Source organism: Neolamprologus brichardi, chromosome 15 (assembly GCF_056152115.1).
Source record: "Neolamprologus brichardi isolate AB-2024 chromosome 15, ASM5615211v1, whole genome shotgun sequence".
Classification (NCBI taxonomy): Eukaryota; Metazoa; Chordata; class Actinopteri; order Cichliformes; family Cichlidae; genus Neolamprologus; species Neolamprologus brichardi.
In genome coordinates this window covers 5,894,406-5,914,680 of record NC_142118.1, presented here as the reverse complement: position 1 = coordinate 5,914,680, position 20,275 = coordinate 5,894,406, and the positions used below count along the sequence as shown (strand labels likewise).

Below are 20,275 nucleotides of genomic sequence, written 5' to 3'. Positions count from 1 at the left end.
TATTAAGTCATCAGGGGTCATTTGATTCATACTTTATGGCAAGCCATTAGCTGGGCATAGTAAATCACATGCATTTATAAAACCTAATAAATGATTAATGAATCATTGCAATAATCCATTAAGTCTGCAGCTGTTTATATTTGACTAGGGTTTAATAAATGGTTTTTTGGTTCATGTGCTCTGCAGTCTATTTCACGAAATCATAATGAAGTTGGACAATATTTGTGCGTTTTAGGATGTTTATTATGTCATTATTGAGTAAAGTGACAGGTAACACGTGACAGAAGTTGTCGAAGCAGGATATAGAAGATCTGAATATTCAAGCACAATAGTCTTTGGGAAGTTAGGGCTTTAGAGGCTGTGTGGGTTGCCTTTAGTCGTGGCATACTGTGTGGGATAAAATGCAAAATTTCAGCATATTATGCTCATTTTCTGTCCAGATCCACATCTGTTGGGTCAGACCATTATGTGCTTGAAACTGTGTATAAACTGATAAATTGTCAAAAGAAAAAAAGAAAAGAAAGCAAGAGGACAGCCAAGTGGCAAAAAGTTATTCGTACTCATGTCTTATTGCTAAAGTACCAACATCAGTTGAATATTAAGCAATCTGTACTATATAAACAGTTTTGTTTATAGTGACTTTATGACAATGACATTTTTTTTTTTTTTTTAATCTCATATTTAAAAGTATAAATGCGAACAGTTTGGGTTTAAAGTCCATGTGCAAAACATCAGTTTCATTCTCTGTATTGGAACTCCAGGTTAAAAGAAAGTAGACCCTCTTTGGATTCTCACATTACTCACCTGCCTGCCCACTCCATCAATTTTCATGACAGTCCAAAGGAATCTAGCCTGACTACCAACAGCCTCTCCACAACTTCTGTTTGAGAAAACCCCAAGTAAGGTTTCACACTTTAGTCGTATTACTAACAGAAACTAACCTGCTCATCCTTGGCCATTGCTGACTTGTCTCTTCTCTCTAGTCTCACTCCAGCAGAGATAATCCTTTCTCAAGTCACTCTCCTGCTCTTTGTTGACATCTATTACCTCTTCAGCAAACCTTATTATTGTTCAATAAATCCTTTATCACTGGTCTGAGTCTGCTCCTTGGGTGCAGTTTCTGGTTAAACAGGACAACAGCTCATTGAGCTTTGCTGTCATTTCAATCAGGTTGAGGTCTGGATTTTGACTGGACCTTTGAAACACCTTGATTTTTTTTTCTTTTTTTAGGCACTCTGTTGCAGATTTGCTGCTGTGGGTTGGGTAATTGCTGATATGTTATGCCTTTAAGAAAGATAGCCTGCCTTTCGACTATAGAATACTTTTTACTGGTATACACAAGAGTTCACAATCTACCCAGTGACTGCAAAACAAGCTCCAGTTATCACCCTTCAACCACCGTGCTTGACTGTTGAGCTCTATATGCTGATATTTTATGGTCAGTTTTCACCAAATGTGGCACTGTGCATTATGGCCATTTTGGCATTATTCCTGTCTACCCAACTAACCTTTTTTTTTCATTTGCTCAGTGGTGCTGTGTGTCTATTGTTATTGTTATGTTAATTGTTATTGTTAAGTTTAATATTGCAGCACATCTTCATATTGTTGACTATAGATTCATTTACACACCTCAAAGAAAATGGGAGACATTGTCAAACACTTTAATGCATTTGTAAAGTGATATTTATTTGCAATAAACCTAGGAATAGGACGCTGCTGTATTTTCTGCATTTCTGTATTGTATTATAATGTATTTGCTGTATTTCATAGAATGTCTGTGTAGAGTCTAGGTCATCCAGGTTATAATAATCTAAGGAATTTGGAAAGAAAGAAAAGCGTCTTGACTTCTTTAAGTGTCTTGAAGATGTTTCATCTCTCCGAGAAGCTTCTTCAGTTCTAAGACCAAATGGTGGAGAGTCCCAGATTTTAAGCCCTAGTGGGAGCTGCTCCTTAAGAGGGTTCGGCCCACTATTGGTCATTTGCCTCATTACAAGAGCCGAGGTGTGAAAAAGGGTGTGGATCATTATCAGCAGAGGTTTCGGGTGAAACTATTGTAAGACTTTGGCTCACCCCATCATGTGACCTACTGAGATCAACTGACTGAAGATGGAAGTGGAAGTTTGTGTCGTAAGCCACTGCTTCTGTTCAAGGATGGTTGTTCACAGTGGACATAGATGGCTTCTTTCACTCCTCTTTCAAACCATCTGTCTCTCTGTGAACATTGACATCTTTGAAAGAGTGACCTTTGACCTTTAGATACAGGTGTACAGTTGAGTTTTGTCCCATTGAGGTGGCTCTTCTATGTTGTACCATGCGTTTATGAATTGGATGTTTAGTTTCTCCAATGTAGAGGTCTGAGCATTCCTCACTGCATTGCACATGATATACTACATTGTTTAGTTTGTGTTTGGGAGTTTTCTCTTTGGGACGAACCAGTTTCTGTCTGAGTGTATGGCTGGGTTTGAAGTGCACTGGGATGTTGTGCTTGGAAAAGATTCTCCTGAGTTTCTCTGATAAACCTGCTGCATAAAGGATGACGATATTGTTTCGTTTGTCATTCTGTTTCTCCTTAGTTGGTGTCTGACCTTCTTTTCTGTGCATCTCTGCTGATTTTATGAAAGCCCGATTGGGATAACCACATGTTTTAAGAGCTTTCTTTACACCTGTGTGTTCCTTTGCTTTCCCTCCTGGCTTAGAGGGAACATTTTCTGCCTGGTGTTGGAGGGTCCTGATTACTCCAAGTTTGTGTTCAAGAGGGTGGTGGGAAATTTCATGGAATAGTTCTGAAGCATGACAGCATGAACAGATTCCAACAAACATTTAGAAATGACTCATCTCTGCCTCTGTGACTGACTAATTAAAACAATTGAAAGGTAACAAGCATGGCAAATTTTGTCTTTGTCTTACCTGTTTTTTGGGGGGTTTTTTTTACTCACTGCACTTCTCCTCATGTATGCGGCTGAATATTTGCTTGACTGCGAGACAATGATAAAAGGGAACCTACATCTCCAAGGTGATTGGTAGAGACTGAAAACACAGAGGAAAAACAAAACATTTAGCATTCATCTTCCGATCCCAATTTGTCATAGTACCAGACCGTGGAGGGGGGGAGAAAAAGCATAGACATCAGATAGTAAGGCAATGTGAACGGGAGAAAGGAAGTGTGCGAGATCTGTTCAGCTCTGACAAGCTGACTAGTTGTGCCAAAAATGGCATCTGCTGGTTCTAATTACTAAAACGCTTTGGCAAAGCAAGGAAGGAACTTTGCAGAGTTGGAAAGAGCTTGCATGAGTGATGGCTACATCACACTCTCTGATGAATAGAGATACATTATTCACATTAAGCTTCCTTTATAAAAGCAAGCCTAATTCTCTTGGAAGAAAAGGCAATTACAGCAGTCATTCATCACAAAATTATCCAAAATTCAACAAAGCTGCTGACCCATGCAGCGCAGCTCTGGTTTTTCTAAGAGCTTTTTAAGAGAAAATCAATGTGATTTTTTTTTGTAGTTAGCATTGTAGTCATCTTTAAAGTAAACACTGCTCCATAACAAGCATTTCTCAATGCCTGAAAGCAGTACCCTTCCTTGTTATATCAGAGAGTTCACAGGTTGATGGCGATATGATTCCACACACGGCTACCTTTGGCTGTTTGAGCGAGGGCCCAAAAGGGAGCTCAAGAAGAAGCAGTAAGGGGTGGTCTTCACTGATGCTTGAGTGTTGGTGGCTGATAAGGTGACATGTTGTGGTGCCCTCAGGAGCTTCCTCTCTCTACTGCCTCTTTTCCTTACACACACACACACAGTCACACAACACTCAAACACACTCAGTGTGTTCCTGCTTATCTCAGAGGAACGAGAGCCCCCTCTCCTCCCACACAATCGTTCTGCCTTTCCCTTCTCTTTATCTCCTCACAGTCATTTATTTGGAAGATGGAATCAGAGCAGCTCCCACTGCTAACATGCTGCAGCTCCAAAGACCTATAAAAAGAGGTTCTGAGACTAAAAGAGAGAAAGGGAGAAAGGAGGAGTCAACGGGAGCTTTGTGGGTGAGAAAGGAGGTCAAAGCTAGGGACGGCTAAGAACGAAAGGTGAAAAGACTAAAACGAGAGTTTGAGGGGAGTACAGGGAGAAATAAGTGGATATGAGAGGATACAGAGACTGGCATTATTATCACCAACTTTTTTTGCAGAGTTGCTTTTTTTTTAAAAAATATACATTTTCATTAAAAGCCACAAAGAGGTGGCACAACACGCAAGGTACAAAGTACTGAGACAGAAGAAAGAAGCAGGATAAGAGGGAATAGCAAAGCTTTAGGATTAAAGCTCAGGTAAGGGCGCTGACATAGCTAGACTCGGGAGAAAGAATGCAGTGTAATAATAGAGTCGCATGAGGGAATGATGGCACAAGGGAAAAAGGCACCAATGCGGGAGTTGTCTGTGAGTGCAACCAGGTCAAAGGTGTAGAGCTGGTTTGAAATGTATAATATATATGCGGTCGAGAGTTGGCCTTTGTCCATGAAATACAACCTAGATTCCCAGCAGAATTGGCTGTCATCTCCCCCCTATTTAGCCTTTAATTTTGGACAGAATAACCTCCCTTAGGCAGCTATAGAGGACAGATGAAATCTCACATTTCTGTCACCTGCTGATAGACCCAGTACGTCTAGATAAATTGGGCCAGAAAGAGCACTCAGTTGTACCCTGAAACCAAAATGAGCTGCAATGGCTATCTGCAGCTTTTTACCTCACTTAAGTGTTCTTGGTTAAGATGTTGAATTTTTATTTGTGTTCAGTTTCCAAAAAAAGAAAAAAAAACATAGTGCAGATAATTTACCCATGGCTTTCAGTTGCACTTTTTTTTATTTGACAAATTACAGAAGAAACTTCAATGCTTGATCCCCACAGAGATGAAAGATGATGATCCTATTTTTATTCCCAGGCTATCAAATACTGGCTTTGAAAAAAAAGATATACATAGAGTATAATTTGCAATGCCTTTAAAAAAAGGTTGATTAGTGTTCTTTATTTAATACATATTTTGCCCATACCACAATTAATTACTAAGCCTGACCAAGCAGTGCCGAAACATGCAGCACAGTAAAAGTTGGTGCAAATCAAACGGTGAAGACAAAGCAAACTAAAGGCCCAAGTGGGAATAAATTACTTCAAAACTCCAAATGTGGACTTTACCCCTCTCTAAAACCAGATCATTACCTGCTGACTCCCAATATTGCCGCAGTTTGATCTATGTGTCTCCATGGATGGAAACATCTCTTCAAAGTTAAAAAAAAATCTTGTTAATGGCTACCTTTATCCTACAGTGACACAGTTCTTCCAGGGTTACATCCATAGATCCATCCTGGTCACTGAATCATTTGATGAATATCAATCAGCTATTGCCTACATGGTCTATCACAGTAGTGTGTGGATTGTACACTGTAAGCAGATTAATCAGCAAAAAAAGCTGTAATTCATGTTGACAAAGTCCAAACTTTAACACAGAAACCAAAATATACACATATGAACTTGAGTAACACTTTGTTCTTAATCCATAGGATCTAATATGATATCATCCCACTCTTTGCAGCTATAACAGCTTCAGCTCTTCTGGTAAAGCTTTCCACAAGCTTTCAGAGTGTGTTTATGGGAATTTTTGACAATTTTTCGAGAGTGCATTTGTGAGACCTCAATGTTGGACGAGAAGGCCTGGCTCGCAGTTTCGGCTCCAATTAATTCTAAAGATTCTAAAGGAAGTAGAACTCAAAGCAAGACACTATAGAAGCCATCTGTCATAGAAAACACCCCAGAGAACACACAAGTAAACATAGGTAGAAGAAGGCTTACATTAACGTGACAGACCCGAGGGACCACAGCTGTGGTTGGATGGTAGAGTTGCCTACCAATCAAAAAGTCAGTGGATCGATCCCAAGCTCCTCCACTCTAGCATTAAAGTATTCTTGGGCAAGATACACACACACATATTGAAGAAAGATTGTTTGCAAATGTTAGATGAAAACATTGTATGAATGTGTGTATGACTCACTGATGAGATTTGTAGGAGAAAGTGCTTTGAGAGCTCTATATGCAAGACGGGAACCAGAACTAATACGCAGAAATCTAAAATGCAGCATACTAGAATAACAATGAAAACATTAGCCAAAAAGGACTGCAAAACAAACTCGTTACTAGAGAACCCATGCATTAAAAAAACAGAAATCTGAGATAACACCAACAGAAGAAATCAAACTCACTATTAGAAAAATGAGATTAAAAGCAGAAAGCAGAATCGTACTGAATAGCACTCAAATTTTACAATAACTAATACTCAGGATTAGTAGGATGATAATAAAATCACCTTAACAATAATCAAAAACTTTGATGTACTCTGAGATTTTGGGTGTACATGCTAATACAGGGCTCACCTCCACCGTCATCTAAATGGTGGAATATATTTTGGAAGACTTGTGTTCCTCCAGTTTTAGCACAGACTTCACCAAGGTGCACAGAAGCTGTAATGCCGATACATGATGGAGCAAAACCATAATGCAGCTTGTTTTTTTGTTTTTTTTTAATTTCTGATTAAAATAGAGAATCTGAAACTTTTACTAGCTCATTCAGTGTACAAAGCATAACTATGGCTAAATGGCTAAATGGGTTTTCTAAAATTAGAGGAGATCAAACACGCAATGGAGGATGGGCATTATAGCTTCTATCAATCTATAGAACCATTAACTTCTCACTCATTCACTTAGCTGGCCAAATTGGAGCTTTTAATACAGCTTTGAGGGCTATTGTTGAAACATCCATTAGGTGACAACTAATATTTGGTTACAGCACCCTTTTTACATTTTTTGTTGTGTAGTTTATATTGTATTTGCCTACCAAAGCATTATTTTTCTATTTAGTGTTTTCAGTGATAAAGAGTGAACGATTCATGTGCCAGTGGTTGACAGAGGAAACTGATAAGCTGTCAGAATTAATAGGACGATAGGAGACAACTAAGGAAGAAAATTGCATTTTATTCATGTAAATATCAGTTTATCTTTCTATCGTTTAAAAAATGACTTTCTGAAATTAAGTTTCGTCACCTTCATGCATATTAAAATTTCTTGCTATCTGACATCTGGGCTTACTGACTAAAAAGTGGAAACTGCACTTCTCCAAGAAAGCTTAGTATCTTTGGGAACTTTTTCGACTCCCCCTCTCCCTTTGGTGACTTTCTTTTTAACACTGTATCACTGCTAACGAGTCTTTTTGGGGCCACGGTTCCCCTCAGAGAGCCTTTCATGCTTATTTCACTACGCTCTTATCAGAAAAGGCATTATGAACTTAATTTCAAGGGCACAGAAACTGGGCATTAATTATCCTTGTATTTATTTTATTTTTCGGAAACAGCGGCGGTGGGAGCTCGATGAGATATTACGCCGCCTGTGAGTGATTGTCTATCAAAGGAACCATTTGTGTATCATGTATCACAGATGTTATCATCTCCATCACTGACAAATAGGTCATTGAGCTAGATGTACCACCAAGGTTAGCGTCTCTGCTTTTACCATTACAACGACAGTCGGGGCGTTCGCAAAACAACAAAGTGCCGGGAAAGTAATTTCACAACGCTCGCTGATAATTACATGACGGTGATATTTTGAATAGGGCTGTACAATTACACGCTGATGAGCTGTTGATTATGGTGTGTTTGATTACTCTAAAATGATGTAATGAAATGTAATAATTACTGTTGTGATACACAGATGTTATTGCGCAATTGAGCAATAATGATGTACTGGGAGCAATGGAACAAGCTACTAAAACAAAACATATTGCACCGGGACTATGACAGAACGAGAACACACAATATCCATGTCGAACAATCAGCAGTTTGTTGGCAGATTGAATCTACAGACTTGCGTTGCTCTGTGCAAAATATGCAGGGTGCAAATGTGTCTCGTACGCTTCCAACATTATTAGATTATTAGAAATATAAAATTTACATGAAGTGCTTTGCATTTATGGAAAGTATCCAAATATAGATAAAATTTGATCTGTGCAGTTGCAGATGGGATGCCTTAAAGGGCAAGTCTTGGCACAAGAAAGAAGACAAAAAGTCACTAGGTGCACTGACTCCCATACATGCTATCTATCAAAACCACTGCACAACAACAAGCAGAGTGATTTATTTTACAAAGTGCCCAGATTTTGGAAAACCAAAGAGCTTTAGACCTCAGGCATTTAGGCTTTTCTGTAAACCATGCATATCATATTTTGTGTTTTTGTTATGCCAGTCTTGTCTTGGCCTCCTATTAAGTCCTGCTTCTAGTCCGTGAGAGAAAGAATTAGAGTCTTTTCATTCCCTATAAATTATGCATGAGATGCATTCAGAATGTACCTGCAATACACAAAAGTATGTTAAAGTGATATATTAGGCTTAATATAAACTTTATAAACTCTCCAAAAAACATTAGAAACAAAGCAAAGTGTGCAGGACTTTGCATGTTTGCAATTTCATGATTTATTTCAACCTTAAAAGAGGTAACAGCCTAATTGTTGGTAGTCTTTCACTCTTATGCATGAGTTACATCCAGACAGACACACACACACATGCACAAACAAACTCACTTACCATAAGTTCTGACTGACAGTGGAAGGGTTATGAATCTAGACAGTAAAGGAGGTGTGCTTATTTTTTTTACTCCTTTAGGGCGGAGAGAGGGAATGATGAAAGGAGAGTCGTGTACCTGTGGGAGGTCAATATCGACACAACCCAGCTCAGAAAATGACTGGCCTGCGGAGCAGAGTAGTTGTTCAGGGAGAAGCCAGATTGACTACATGGTAGCAATGTAACAGTAATACTGTTCCAAGCCTAGAGGCTCCTGGTCACTGCCATCACTCCTCCATAGATCCCTGCTGAAGGTGCTTTGCCATTTCATGGTGCAGCAGAAATACAGCTATGATGGCTGCTTTTGAGTTTGATACAAAAAAAGTAAAGAAAAGTTTTAGAACAAGAGTCAAAAACAACACCACCGGTAATAATAAACTCTTGTGTTCTTGTACAAGAAATTGTTCTGTCAGCCATGCCAGAGAAACCACAGTAGAAAGGTAGCAGGGGGCCTACAAATCTGGATCTGACTATAAACTGACACACATGACTAGCCAAAGTGCCCGGAGACATTCTGTCCACAGTGCATGACGAGAAAACAGTCAAATATGCTTCGATATACAAATATATGTAAACTGCTGAGATTAGTTCAATTTTTGCACCAAAAGAGGCATGTGCATATTGAATTAGATAAGAATAATCAAAGAAAAACAGAGGACTAAATGAACAAATGCAACACAAAGGCTCTTGTGAAAGAGCAACCATGACAGCTGACAGAGGTGAGATGCTGCTTTCACACATGACCTCTTCAGCCTAAACACACTCTGCTGTATTTGGCTTGTTCATTGGTTTGCTTGCGCTGCTGTGGAAGCTACTGTGGACTAAACAATATGGAGCAGTTTATTTGTGGTGCCAAAGCACACAGAGCCACATGATCCTCACTGTAGGGTTTCCAGCTAAATGACAATTACATGCATCTTCTTTCCATCTCGTTTTACCTTTTGGATGACTTCATTGTCAGGCCGGTGAGACTGGAGTCTGCAGACATACTGGTTTCTCTTTGAGGCTGAATCATGCAACTCAAAGTTTTGAAAATAAAATGAAATGATATATAAAAGCTTGACTGATTAACTCTAAGATCAGACTTTCAAAGAGCTATAGCAAAAATGATGGGAGTGAAACGATGGGAAGAGGCGTGAGTTTCTCTAAATGGGCTCATTGAGTGCAGCACGGATAAGATCTTGGAAAGGCTGACGGCTGCCGTGAATACTCGAATAAGATCTCTGAGTGCAGACTGGATTACATCTGGAGGGGCTCGCTCGGAATAACATCTCTGAGCGCAAATTGGATGATATCTTGGGGAGGCACACTGTCGTGAGTTCCCAGAATCGGCTCTTTGAGCACAAGAATGACAACATCACAGAACGCAGGTATGGTGAAGCTCGTGGCTCTCCAACGGGAGATTGAGAGACCAGTGTTGGACTGTAGAACTGCTTTGAAATTCATACGAGCTGTTCGCACTAAAGTAAAAAGCACCATCACTTCATGCGGATACCCTTTCGGCGCCAGCTGCGGTCGCAAGGCTGAAGCCGAACAAAAACACCCTGATAACGACTGTGTTTAGTCTCTTCCTTCCCATTCCACGCAAGGCCACCTGGGCTGGCTGGAAGACTGTTTACTTAGCCTAGCAGGGCGAAGGACACTGTCTCAGCTGAACTCTGGACACGCACACACATACATAATGGTATCGCTGGGCAGGATGGCTGCTGTGTTTGCTTCGGATTACTCCTCACCCCCCACCCGACCCTGTGGCTTGTCACGTGTTTCATACTGTTGTGCTGTGGACATTTATGTGCTTCTTTGTGCAGAGGAGTTTTTTTGTTTCCTGTACTCATGCTGTCCTCCCAGGAGCCCAGCATGAGAAGAGGTCCTTGTACTTTCCCATTGTAGTGTATATTTCAGTGGTTTTTTTTTTATCTGTAACGCTACCGATCTCCAACCTGTATCCCCGTGTGATGTCTGTGTTGTGTGTGTAAGGTCGGGGGGGGGGGGGGGGGGGGGGGGGGCAATGAAATATGGGCCCTATTTCACTGCAGGGCAACCTGCACGTGGCGAATAAAGCCTTGATTGATTGATATTTCCTCAGACCTAAAAAACGTAAATAGTTTCTCCTGTCTCTTCTTTACCTTTTAATAATACTAATACTGCTAATATTGGCCTATAATATCAGTCTGTCAGTAAATTGGTTGCGCTCGTATTTATGGATTATTGTACCAGCTTTGATTATTGCGAGCCATGAACCAAAAAAACCTGTTTAAGTTCCACCTCCTTTATTCCAGTCCAGCATGAGCTGAACTTCCAAGAAACAACAGGAGGTTCTGTACAAGCTTCAGGATCCCATGCTCATTATTTCACCACACCAAAAAAAATAAGCTAGACATTTCATTTACTCAGCGGGGCATGTTTTTGATCTGGGCTATCCATTAAAAAGCACCGCATGTTCTACTTCCCTTTGCCACGCATACTGAGAGGATGCATAGGTAACAGGTCAGACTTTAAGTGGATGCTGCTGTTTTTCACTACTGCACAACTCTGTCTGAGAGTGCATTGTGTTCACAGAGAGAATCAGCTCACAGGATGCTGCCGCTGCTGCTGGCCCGTGTGGTATCAAGCAGACACACGGTAAGCACACAATAAAATAAAAATAAAAAAAAGAAATACACACATTGCAGCAACTTCAAAATGTTTCAGAGTGGGACCAAGAGGAGAATTGTGATGTGAGCTACTCTGCAATTAAAATGTCACCCAGTGTACTTCTGACGGGCTGTAGCAAGTTTTACCGTGGCCTTAATTACAATGAAGTAATTAAGGCCATTTGTGCATTTTTCTTTTGTGCACATGTTTCTGTGTTTGTGCAACTCCCCTGAATTCCTTTATTCACAAAGAATAATAGAGGAAAACAATCTAGTGTCTCCAAGTTAGTGTCCAACTATCAGCTATTATCCTTACACCATATGCATCTATCTATCTATCTATCTATCTATCTATCTATCTATCTATCTATCTTTGTGTGTGTGTGTGTGTGTGTGTGTGTGTGTGTAAATCCATTTACAGCAAACATATGGTTTATATGGCGTCTGCCCCAAGGTTAAGAATGAATCACTTTCAGACTGGCAGAAAAGATACTGATGCTTCATAAACTGAAACAATTTTAGGTATTTTGTGCCTGATCTTAAAAAAAAAAGAATTAACCAAGGACACTGTGTAGGAGGCACAGATCATCAGCAGTCCTGCCTAAACTGTTGCCATGGCTGAATACTGACAGCAGAAAATCTGGCAGTGATGTTATTTTTAGGAGGCGATTTGAGATTATAAAGTCATGTCATGGTGCCAGATTGAAAGTGTAATTTAGCAATGGAAGCTTTTGATATTAAATGTTTACATTTGAATCTGGTTTTTCAGTTCAGCCATCATGTCGCACATTTTTTAAATCCTCTCTAAACACTTATGCCTTGCTCTACAGCCAACATCTCTTTCTGCAGAATGTAATAAGGCTCCATCTTGGGACCACTGGGACACAATACTGTGGCACAAACAGCCCAAACATACAAACTACCAATCCCCCCAGTGACTAGCCAAACCCTCAAAATAACCGTCTAACTGAAATTTGAGTGTGTAGAAGCTTTGTGTCACAAAACAAGAAGCATTGCTCATTTGTCCACACACACACACACACACACACACACACACACACACACACACACACACACACACACACACACACACACACACACCAAAACCTCTTATCTTTTAAGAGCATTTTGAGGGTTGACCAAGGTTGTTTTGTGCATTTGTGCAGCCAGAAAATATCTCCAAAATGCACCTGTTTCCTTCTTTTAGGGCATTTTCACACATATAGTTCGTTTACACTGGATCAAATCATTTGACAAGTTTGTAAAATTTTAACTTTTCCCCATAATTTGGTTTCTTTTTCATGAAGAACAATGCAAGGGACACCAAAATGCATCACACTGTGTGAGAATGTTCAGCCTGCTTATTGGTGGCACCTTGTTGTTGTTTGGAGTTCTTGTAGGGGTAAGGCTATCCTCTCAATACTTATAACATGTGTCAGGTCACTATGCACTATTAAAGCCAAATATACTATACTAATAATAACTTAATATTAGGCTAGGAAATTCAAACACACACGTATGACACTTAACTTAATTATGATCTCACAGTGATTAAATTGTATTACAAAAAACAAAGTTTTAAAAAGGTTTATGGCATACATCAATTTTTTAAAACTATCTTTGTTGTCTATCATTGCAGTCATCAGTAATGTGAGGTACTGTGCAGACAAGCTGACAATTCTCTCAACACTATTTATGAATTTTGTGTCTGGATCCAGAAGGATATTTGGCTCCAAATTGTCTTGAGATACACATTGAGATAGTGTCTCGCATTTTTGTTTCAATTTATTTGGTTTAAAATTAAATGATTCTTGTAAAGAATATCTATTTAAAAATCCTGCATCCATTTTTGGATCCTCAGTCCAAAACACAATCACTTCTAATTTGGACAAAGCCCAATTCCTGTAAAAGTTATCATGTAAATGTATAAATAAAATTTTAAGATATACTACTAACAGAAGAACCATCAGTAGCTTCTTCTTCTAATGACTGGCTGATGTTCTAAAGAGGGCTGACAACATCAAAATCAAATATGTCTCAGTAACAAACCACAAGGGATGGTCTAGAATCCCTGGACAATAATTTTGTCTACAGCTGTGAAACTAAATTAAATTCTACATACAATGACTTACAATTCATGTAAAATCAATAAAACTTCCCAGTAATATCAGCTCCAGGTCACAATGTTGTGCTCCTTTTAACTACTTCAAAATTGGAGGAACTTTCCATATAGAGAAAAAACACAAAAACCAAAACCTTTCTTGTGACGAGGGGCAGGGACAGCTTAGTTTCAACCCTGCAGTACAGCATACATACATTTTCTTTTCCCAAGGCGTCTCGTTCGTCCCAAGCTGTATTTGTAAGCATATATGGATAATCTGTAATTATTTTATAGCTTTTATTCTTTTGTGTCTTGTCTCCTTCCCCCCCCACACACACACTACACACACTAACCAAGCTAACATACACCGCTTAAATAACAATTTCACTTTCAAAGCACATTCTCATTTGAAAGTATATTCAATAACAGTCTGAGTAAAAAAAAGATCAATTTTTGTCCCTCATTATCTATAATTGAAAAAGAAATAAAAGCAATATTGCTTCTTCATTCGCTACACCTAAATATATATCTTCTGGGTTGAAATTGCTATGAGGTTCAATACACCATGCAACTATTACACCGGCCTCAGGAGTTTGGGCACATGCAGTGTAAACAGGCAATCACTGGCAGAGTGTTCTCAGGTAATTTGCAGCAGCAGCTATTTGTCTCGGTGCAAAGGCTGCAGAGAGTTTGGTGTCTAAGTGCGAGGGCAGGGAAATGGCAACAAGCCAGGAAAAGCTGGTTCCTGCCTTAATGTGGGAGGGCTGACTTGCTGAAAACAGCACCACAGACACAGCACGATATGTAACTGATCTACTTATAACCCTTATGTAAATGCTGTTTACCCACCACTCAAAGTGTCATTTAGGATTTGCAGACAATCCCTGGTGTTCATGCAGAGTTTACTCAGGTCAGTGTGCTGTCTCATACTTTTTTTCCTCCTGCATTTTCTGGGGTCACTCGCTTGGTTGCTAATGAATACCCCTCATGCGAGCACGGAGCAGGCATCAACCTAACACCTACTCATGCTACGCTGTATATAAAGAGATTAAGCCTCTGCACAGACTGTCGCCAGTAGAAAACGAAAGAAAAAACAGGTATTGAGCAGCTGTTTATGAAAAAGTATCATATAAAAATTATTAAAACTAGTATCGGTGAACAAACAAACAGGTAAAAAACAACAACAACACAAAAAGCATTAGCAACAGTAAGCATGTGAGTGCAAACGAAGAAAAAAATAACATATTGAGAAAGAAAAAACTTCTAGATCTCCCTACATTAACAACGCCACTGTGGCTAGAAACAACACACAAATGACACTGGGGTTACTGTGACTGAATACCACAGACTTTGTAGGTGTGGAGTGGGGTCATATTAACAAAGCATTCAAATTTGCATGGATGAAAGCAAACATCTGCCTTGCTACCCCTGATCTGATTTTTACTACGCTACAAACGTCTTAAAGTATGGTTAAAAGAACAAAGAAAACAAAAAAAAAAACATATAGAAAATAAAATACTATTCTCTTAAAAGCAACTACTGCCCTAAGAGTGAGCTGCTTTGCCAGAGGCATGCCCAGATCATCGAGTTACAGACCCTTGGACACAAATGTTTGATGGGCCCTAGCCAGCTTGTTTTGAGGATCAGACTTTTTTACTTTCTTCAGAAATCAGACATGTCCTACAGGAATGTGTGTATACCTGTACACAGAATATAGCTCCAAACGGGGAAGTTGTATCTTACTAAAAAATAAAAAACAAGTGTCATATATTAATTGGAAAAATAAGCTGCCAGAACTTTATTGCTATCTTCCTCTCTCATTCTCTCTCTGTCTGTCTGTTTTACTTCTGATCTCCTCCTCAAAATCCAAAGTCCAGTATGGGATACATACTGGAATTTAAGGATAGAAAGAAAGTCCTGACCCAATTGAGTTAGTAACACCCCAACATTGACACCAGCAATGGAATCGGTGCCTTTGATATTTGGACAGATCTGTTCAGGTTTAAAACAGAGCTATTTCCTGGATACTGGTCCTGGTGGGTGCAGCCTGGCTCCTTCATTTCGATCCAGTTGAACTTTGATGTCATAAATCAACCGTGACTGTGCGTTGCTAAACTCCGGGTCAGCTTGCGTGCCATCACACTGAACGTCTCAACAGCTTCATGCAGTGTTTTCATGCTGAATTGGTTATGCATCCCATTTGTTCTGTTTTCATGTCATGCATTAATTTTGGACATGCTTACCAGCTGGCTGACTTTGGGAGAGACCAGTGTAGAGGAGCTGTATGCATGTTTTGATAATATTTGATTTCAAGATGTAATCTAATAAGATAATAGAATTCTGGTCATTTTGTTCATTTGCTTCTTGGATGGGCCCCCAACCATGCATGCACCCTGGGCACATGCCCAGACAGAATGTCCATTGGATAATCCGGCCCACAAGGCCGGAGGTTTGAGGTTTTGGACTGCTTTGTTGAATGCTTGTGCAAAAGGGAGCAAAAGAAACTGAACTGGATGTGTAGGCATCTTTAAACACACTATTCTAATCGGAGGAGAGATGTCTCTATATAACCTTGCTTCTTTTTACTTAGATTTTCAGCGCAGCGCAGTGAAAGATTTTTATAAACAAACTCAGGTAGGTGCATAAAGAAAGGTCAGTCCAACTATATAGATGTAAGCAGTCTAAATCTACAGCTTTATTCCCAGTACACGGTATGAAAAGCAGGAACGTCACTCTGGTCGCTCAGTACTTATCTATATGTGTATCTATATGTTTGCCCGTGTCTGTGCAAACTCTTTAAAGAATTTCCTTCCTTTTATTATTTTGTTTGCCCTGATCTGTACTTTAGAAATGTAAAGAGTATTTGTGATGTATAATCCCTATGGGTCTCTTTCTGATGCATATGACGATCAAGATGGTGATAATCTGTGTGACATTCACTGGTTGAGCAAAGGCCTGAATCTCAAGCAGAAAGATTCTGTGTTGTGAATATAATGTGTGATACACCGTGTGGAGTGGGTAGAATTGAATTTTGCTATATAAAAACATCACTGCCCATACTTGAAGATTATAGTCAATTGGCCATTTTAGCTTTAAAATACAATCAAATGACTGACTGGGTGTCAGATGTTGAATACTAAGCTTTTATTAATACCTGACGCAGTCATCCCTTCAGACTCTGACAGTTACAGTAGCAGAGGGGATGCAACAAATCTCAGAAGCCACGTTTTTATTAATAAGGACTCATTTCACAAAACAATATCAAATGACACGCATTCATGGTCTCTAATTGTGACTTTTTCAGAAAGGTCTTTAGGGGAATTTAAGAATCAAATTTAATGGAAATTGGATTACCTTTTAGCTTTCATGTTCTTTCCACGCATGGTTCATTTCATTTAAATACCTCTCTGATGAAAAAAAAAGTTCTTTGGGACCTCACAGAAAATAAACCACCTCAAGTCAAGTCAAAAGGAAGTAAAATATAAACTTTTTGAAACAGTTGTTTGAAAGGAAATGGTCAATCCGAAACAATCACACGCACATTTTAGTGTAAAGAATAATTTCGTGTGAGAAAATGTTTAGCATGAGTTGTTCAGAGACAGCAATTTAAATGGAAAAACAAATTTAATTAAATTTGCTCAAGGCTAAAGCACTCCAAGATGATGAATAGTGATCTGTGTACAAAATCCATTTCTCTGTATTCAAAAATATCTGTTATGTTTTCAGTAATGTAAGGCGTACTTCATTTCGAGAATTAAGTTTCCTAAAGATTTTTGCTATTATCTCTGCCCGCTGTAGTGGCAAGCCCTCTCTGGGCCAACTAAAATGTTTTGTGCAGGTATAGCAGGAAAACATTTAAAGTTTGAAGCCACAGGCAAAAGAGAAAAAGTTGGCTTATTACCTAATACAAGTGCAGCCTTATCTAGCCAGAAATCCACCTCCTTATGTGCTTATTTATTTAGCGGTGTTGTGACTGAAAACAATTTGAAAATCAATTAACTGTGGATGACTAGGCTTGAGATGGAGCAACACCAGTAGTGGTGACGATGAGAGGTGGACAGGCAATTTGCCACTTGTGTGGACTTTAATAGCTCAGTCTAAATTTCACAAGGGAGAATAAGGATATCTGGATTCCCTGTTAAGCTAGAAATGAGTAAATAACCAAAAGCACAGTGACACTTTTTGTGCAATAATCTTCCATTGGTCAATGAACTTATTTAAAATAAACCTTAAATTTCTTGTTAATAAATAAAGGCAAACAGAACATTTATTGCTGAAGCTGGCAGACAGTTGAAAACCAGCAGTAAAAAATAAAAATAAAATATTGATGAAGTAAAGGTCATATATGTATATATATATATATACATCCACAGTGAACCACTATATATAAACACATATATATACAGTGTTGGGGAGTAACGGAATACATATACCGCCGTTACGTATTTAAAATACAAAATATGAGTAACTGTATTCCGTTACAGTTACCGTTTAAAAAGGTGGTATTTAGAATACAGTTACTTTGTTGAAATAAATGGATTACACGACGGTACTTCCCTGTTTCATATTGTGGCGGGTCAGGCCTGTTTGGGTTTTGTTTGACAGCTATGTTCTGTTGTTCCAGGCGGCAGCGTTACGGTTGCCATGGTTACAGGGTGACGCTCTCTCTCTCTCTCTCTGTGTTTCCTGGGTGAGAGAGGCCTTTTTGTTGTTGTTGTGCTAAGCTAATAGGCAGAATGCTACAGGTATAGCTCTAAAGAATGTAGCATCATAGGCAGTGTAGTCCGTGCTGCAGGGAGAATGGACTGCCATACCCGTGATGTGTCTGTGAGCGAGGGAGGGAGAAAAGGGAAAAGTACGAGCTGTCATCGAGCAAAAACAGGAGCTGGAAGCATGTAAATATAATAATAACCACTGCAGCCAAGAAGAGTGCCTGACGAGCCCAGTTGTAAGTAAGCTATTAAGACTCGACCGTATGCTTTGTTCGTGTTTTCCTCCGAAACAATAAGTTCCGTTGGAGCAGCCTTTCAACGCCTCTCTCTGTCTCTCGCTAGCAAAGTTGACCCAGACAACAAAGTAAAGCTAGTTTTCGGCTACGAGCCCGACGTATTAGCCAGAGGTCATTTACTACGGTTCGGAGCCGCGGACCTTCAGTAATAGTAATAAATCACATTCACGTAGTTGTAAACAGCATGATAATATATTAAGTAATCCAAAGTATTCAGAATACGTTACTCTCATTGAGTAACGTAACGGAATACGTTACAGAATACATTTTGGGGCATGTAATCTGTATTCTGTAATGGAATACATTTTAAAAGTAACCTTCCCAACACTGTATATATACATACATATACAGACATATAGCTGTTCACTGAAATGTTGTGCCGGCTTCATGAAAACAAACAGATGGAGGTAAACCATGTATGCATGTACATTTGCATTAGATTCATGTTTCATTCATGTTTTCACCTTCCATCATTGTAGTGACATTCATCATGTGTCTGATTAATACTTTAATATTAGCTTATGCTTGACATTCTCTCTTGATTGTTTGATTAGCTCCATTTGGAGCCAGAGTCTCTGTCATGTTTTGACTGCTCTGTGTAGCTATATTTAAAACCCTGGGGGTCTAAGCCACATTTTCCTGTTTTTGGTTTGCTTCATCGTGTGAAAAAAGGGACTATCAGAGTACATGCTGCAGTGAAAATAAATAGAAAGAATAATCTTGTTCAAATGACCCGTTTTTTATATATTTGGTAAGTAAACACAGATAAAGGCCTGGACCTTCATCCAAGAAGTGTTGAATGAAACACTTTTCTGTAGTAATGTAAAAGCCTTTCACAACAGCCAGCCAAGTCAGGAACGCACTCCAGGAGGTAGACTAATCACGAAGTCTACTGTAAGGAGAAGCTTTTACAAGAGTGAGGAACAAGGGTTCCTCACAAGGTACAAACAATTTATGAACCTCAAGAACAGATAGACCACATGGAACAGCATTTAAATATCCACAACAATTATGAAAGAGCATATTTTGAAATAGCAATGGTGATTTTATTTATACAGGATATCTAATTATACTCAAACTCAATCAGTTTAAAACAGAAGCACTCCCCCCCCCCCCCCCCCAAAAAAAAAAGAAAAAAAACATCTATGTAAGCTTACAGTGAAAACAGCAAAATAAAACCATACAAAGAAGTAAAACACAAGATAGACGTGCACACTGATGACCTGAGAGGTCTGACTGGCTTGTAGACACTAGTCACTGTTGTCTAAACCATTGTGCGCTTTATGAACTAATCAAATGATTTTTGTACTTAATAGGGAGCTAATGAAATGACTTCACTACTAGGGTAATGTGCTCAAATTTATGTGTGCATTCTGAACAAGCTGAAGTCACCCTATTAATGTTTTGGTTAGTCCTGCAAACAGAGCGAGCGTTTTTCTAATTTTTGCTATGTAACTTTGCACTGTCCACTTTCTGCTGTAAAAAACAAATTTTCCACATGTGGGACTAAAGGGTTATCTTATCTTATCTTATCTTAGATCATCAGAAGAAAATTATACAGTTGTGTGTCATCAGTATAGCAATGATATGAATCTTTGTGATAGTAGCAAAGGGTAGCATATAAAGATGAAAGAGTAATGTACCAAGGACAGACCCTTGAGGTACCCCTGATTGAATGTTTTGCTTGTGCAGATCTAAAGCTAAACCTGACCTGTTAAACAAACTGAATCATGAGCTTTAAAATTTCCTGATCCACAGTGTCAAAGTTAGCAGTGAAATCAAGTGGAACTAAGACTCAAACTGTCGACCCGATTGTTACTTATCAACACTGTGAGATATTCACTGTGAGTATTCAGTGAATTGTTTGACAAACTCAG

General features: G+C 39.1%; 1 pseudogene; it reads right to left on the bottom strand.

The window, feature by feature from the left end:
* Positions 1-1,968: 1,968 nt before the first annotated feature.
* LOC148098381 (uncharacterized) lies at positions 1,969-2,601 on the bottom strand (annotated as a pseudogene).
* Between the last annotated feature and the right edge of the window lie 17,674 nt (positions 2,602-20,275).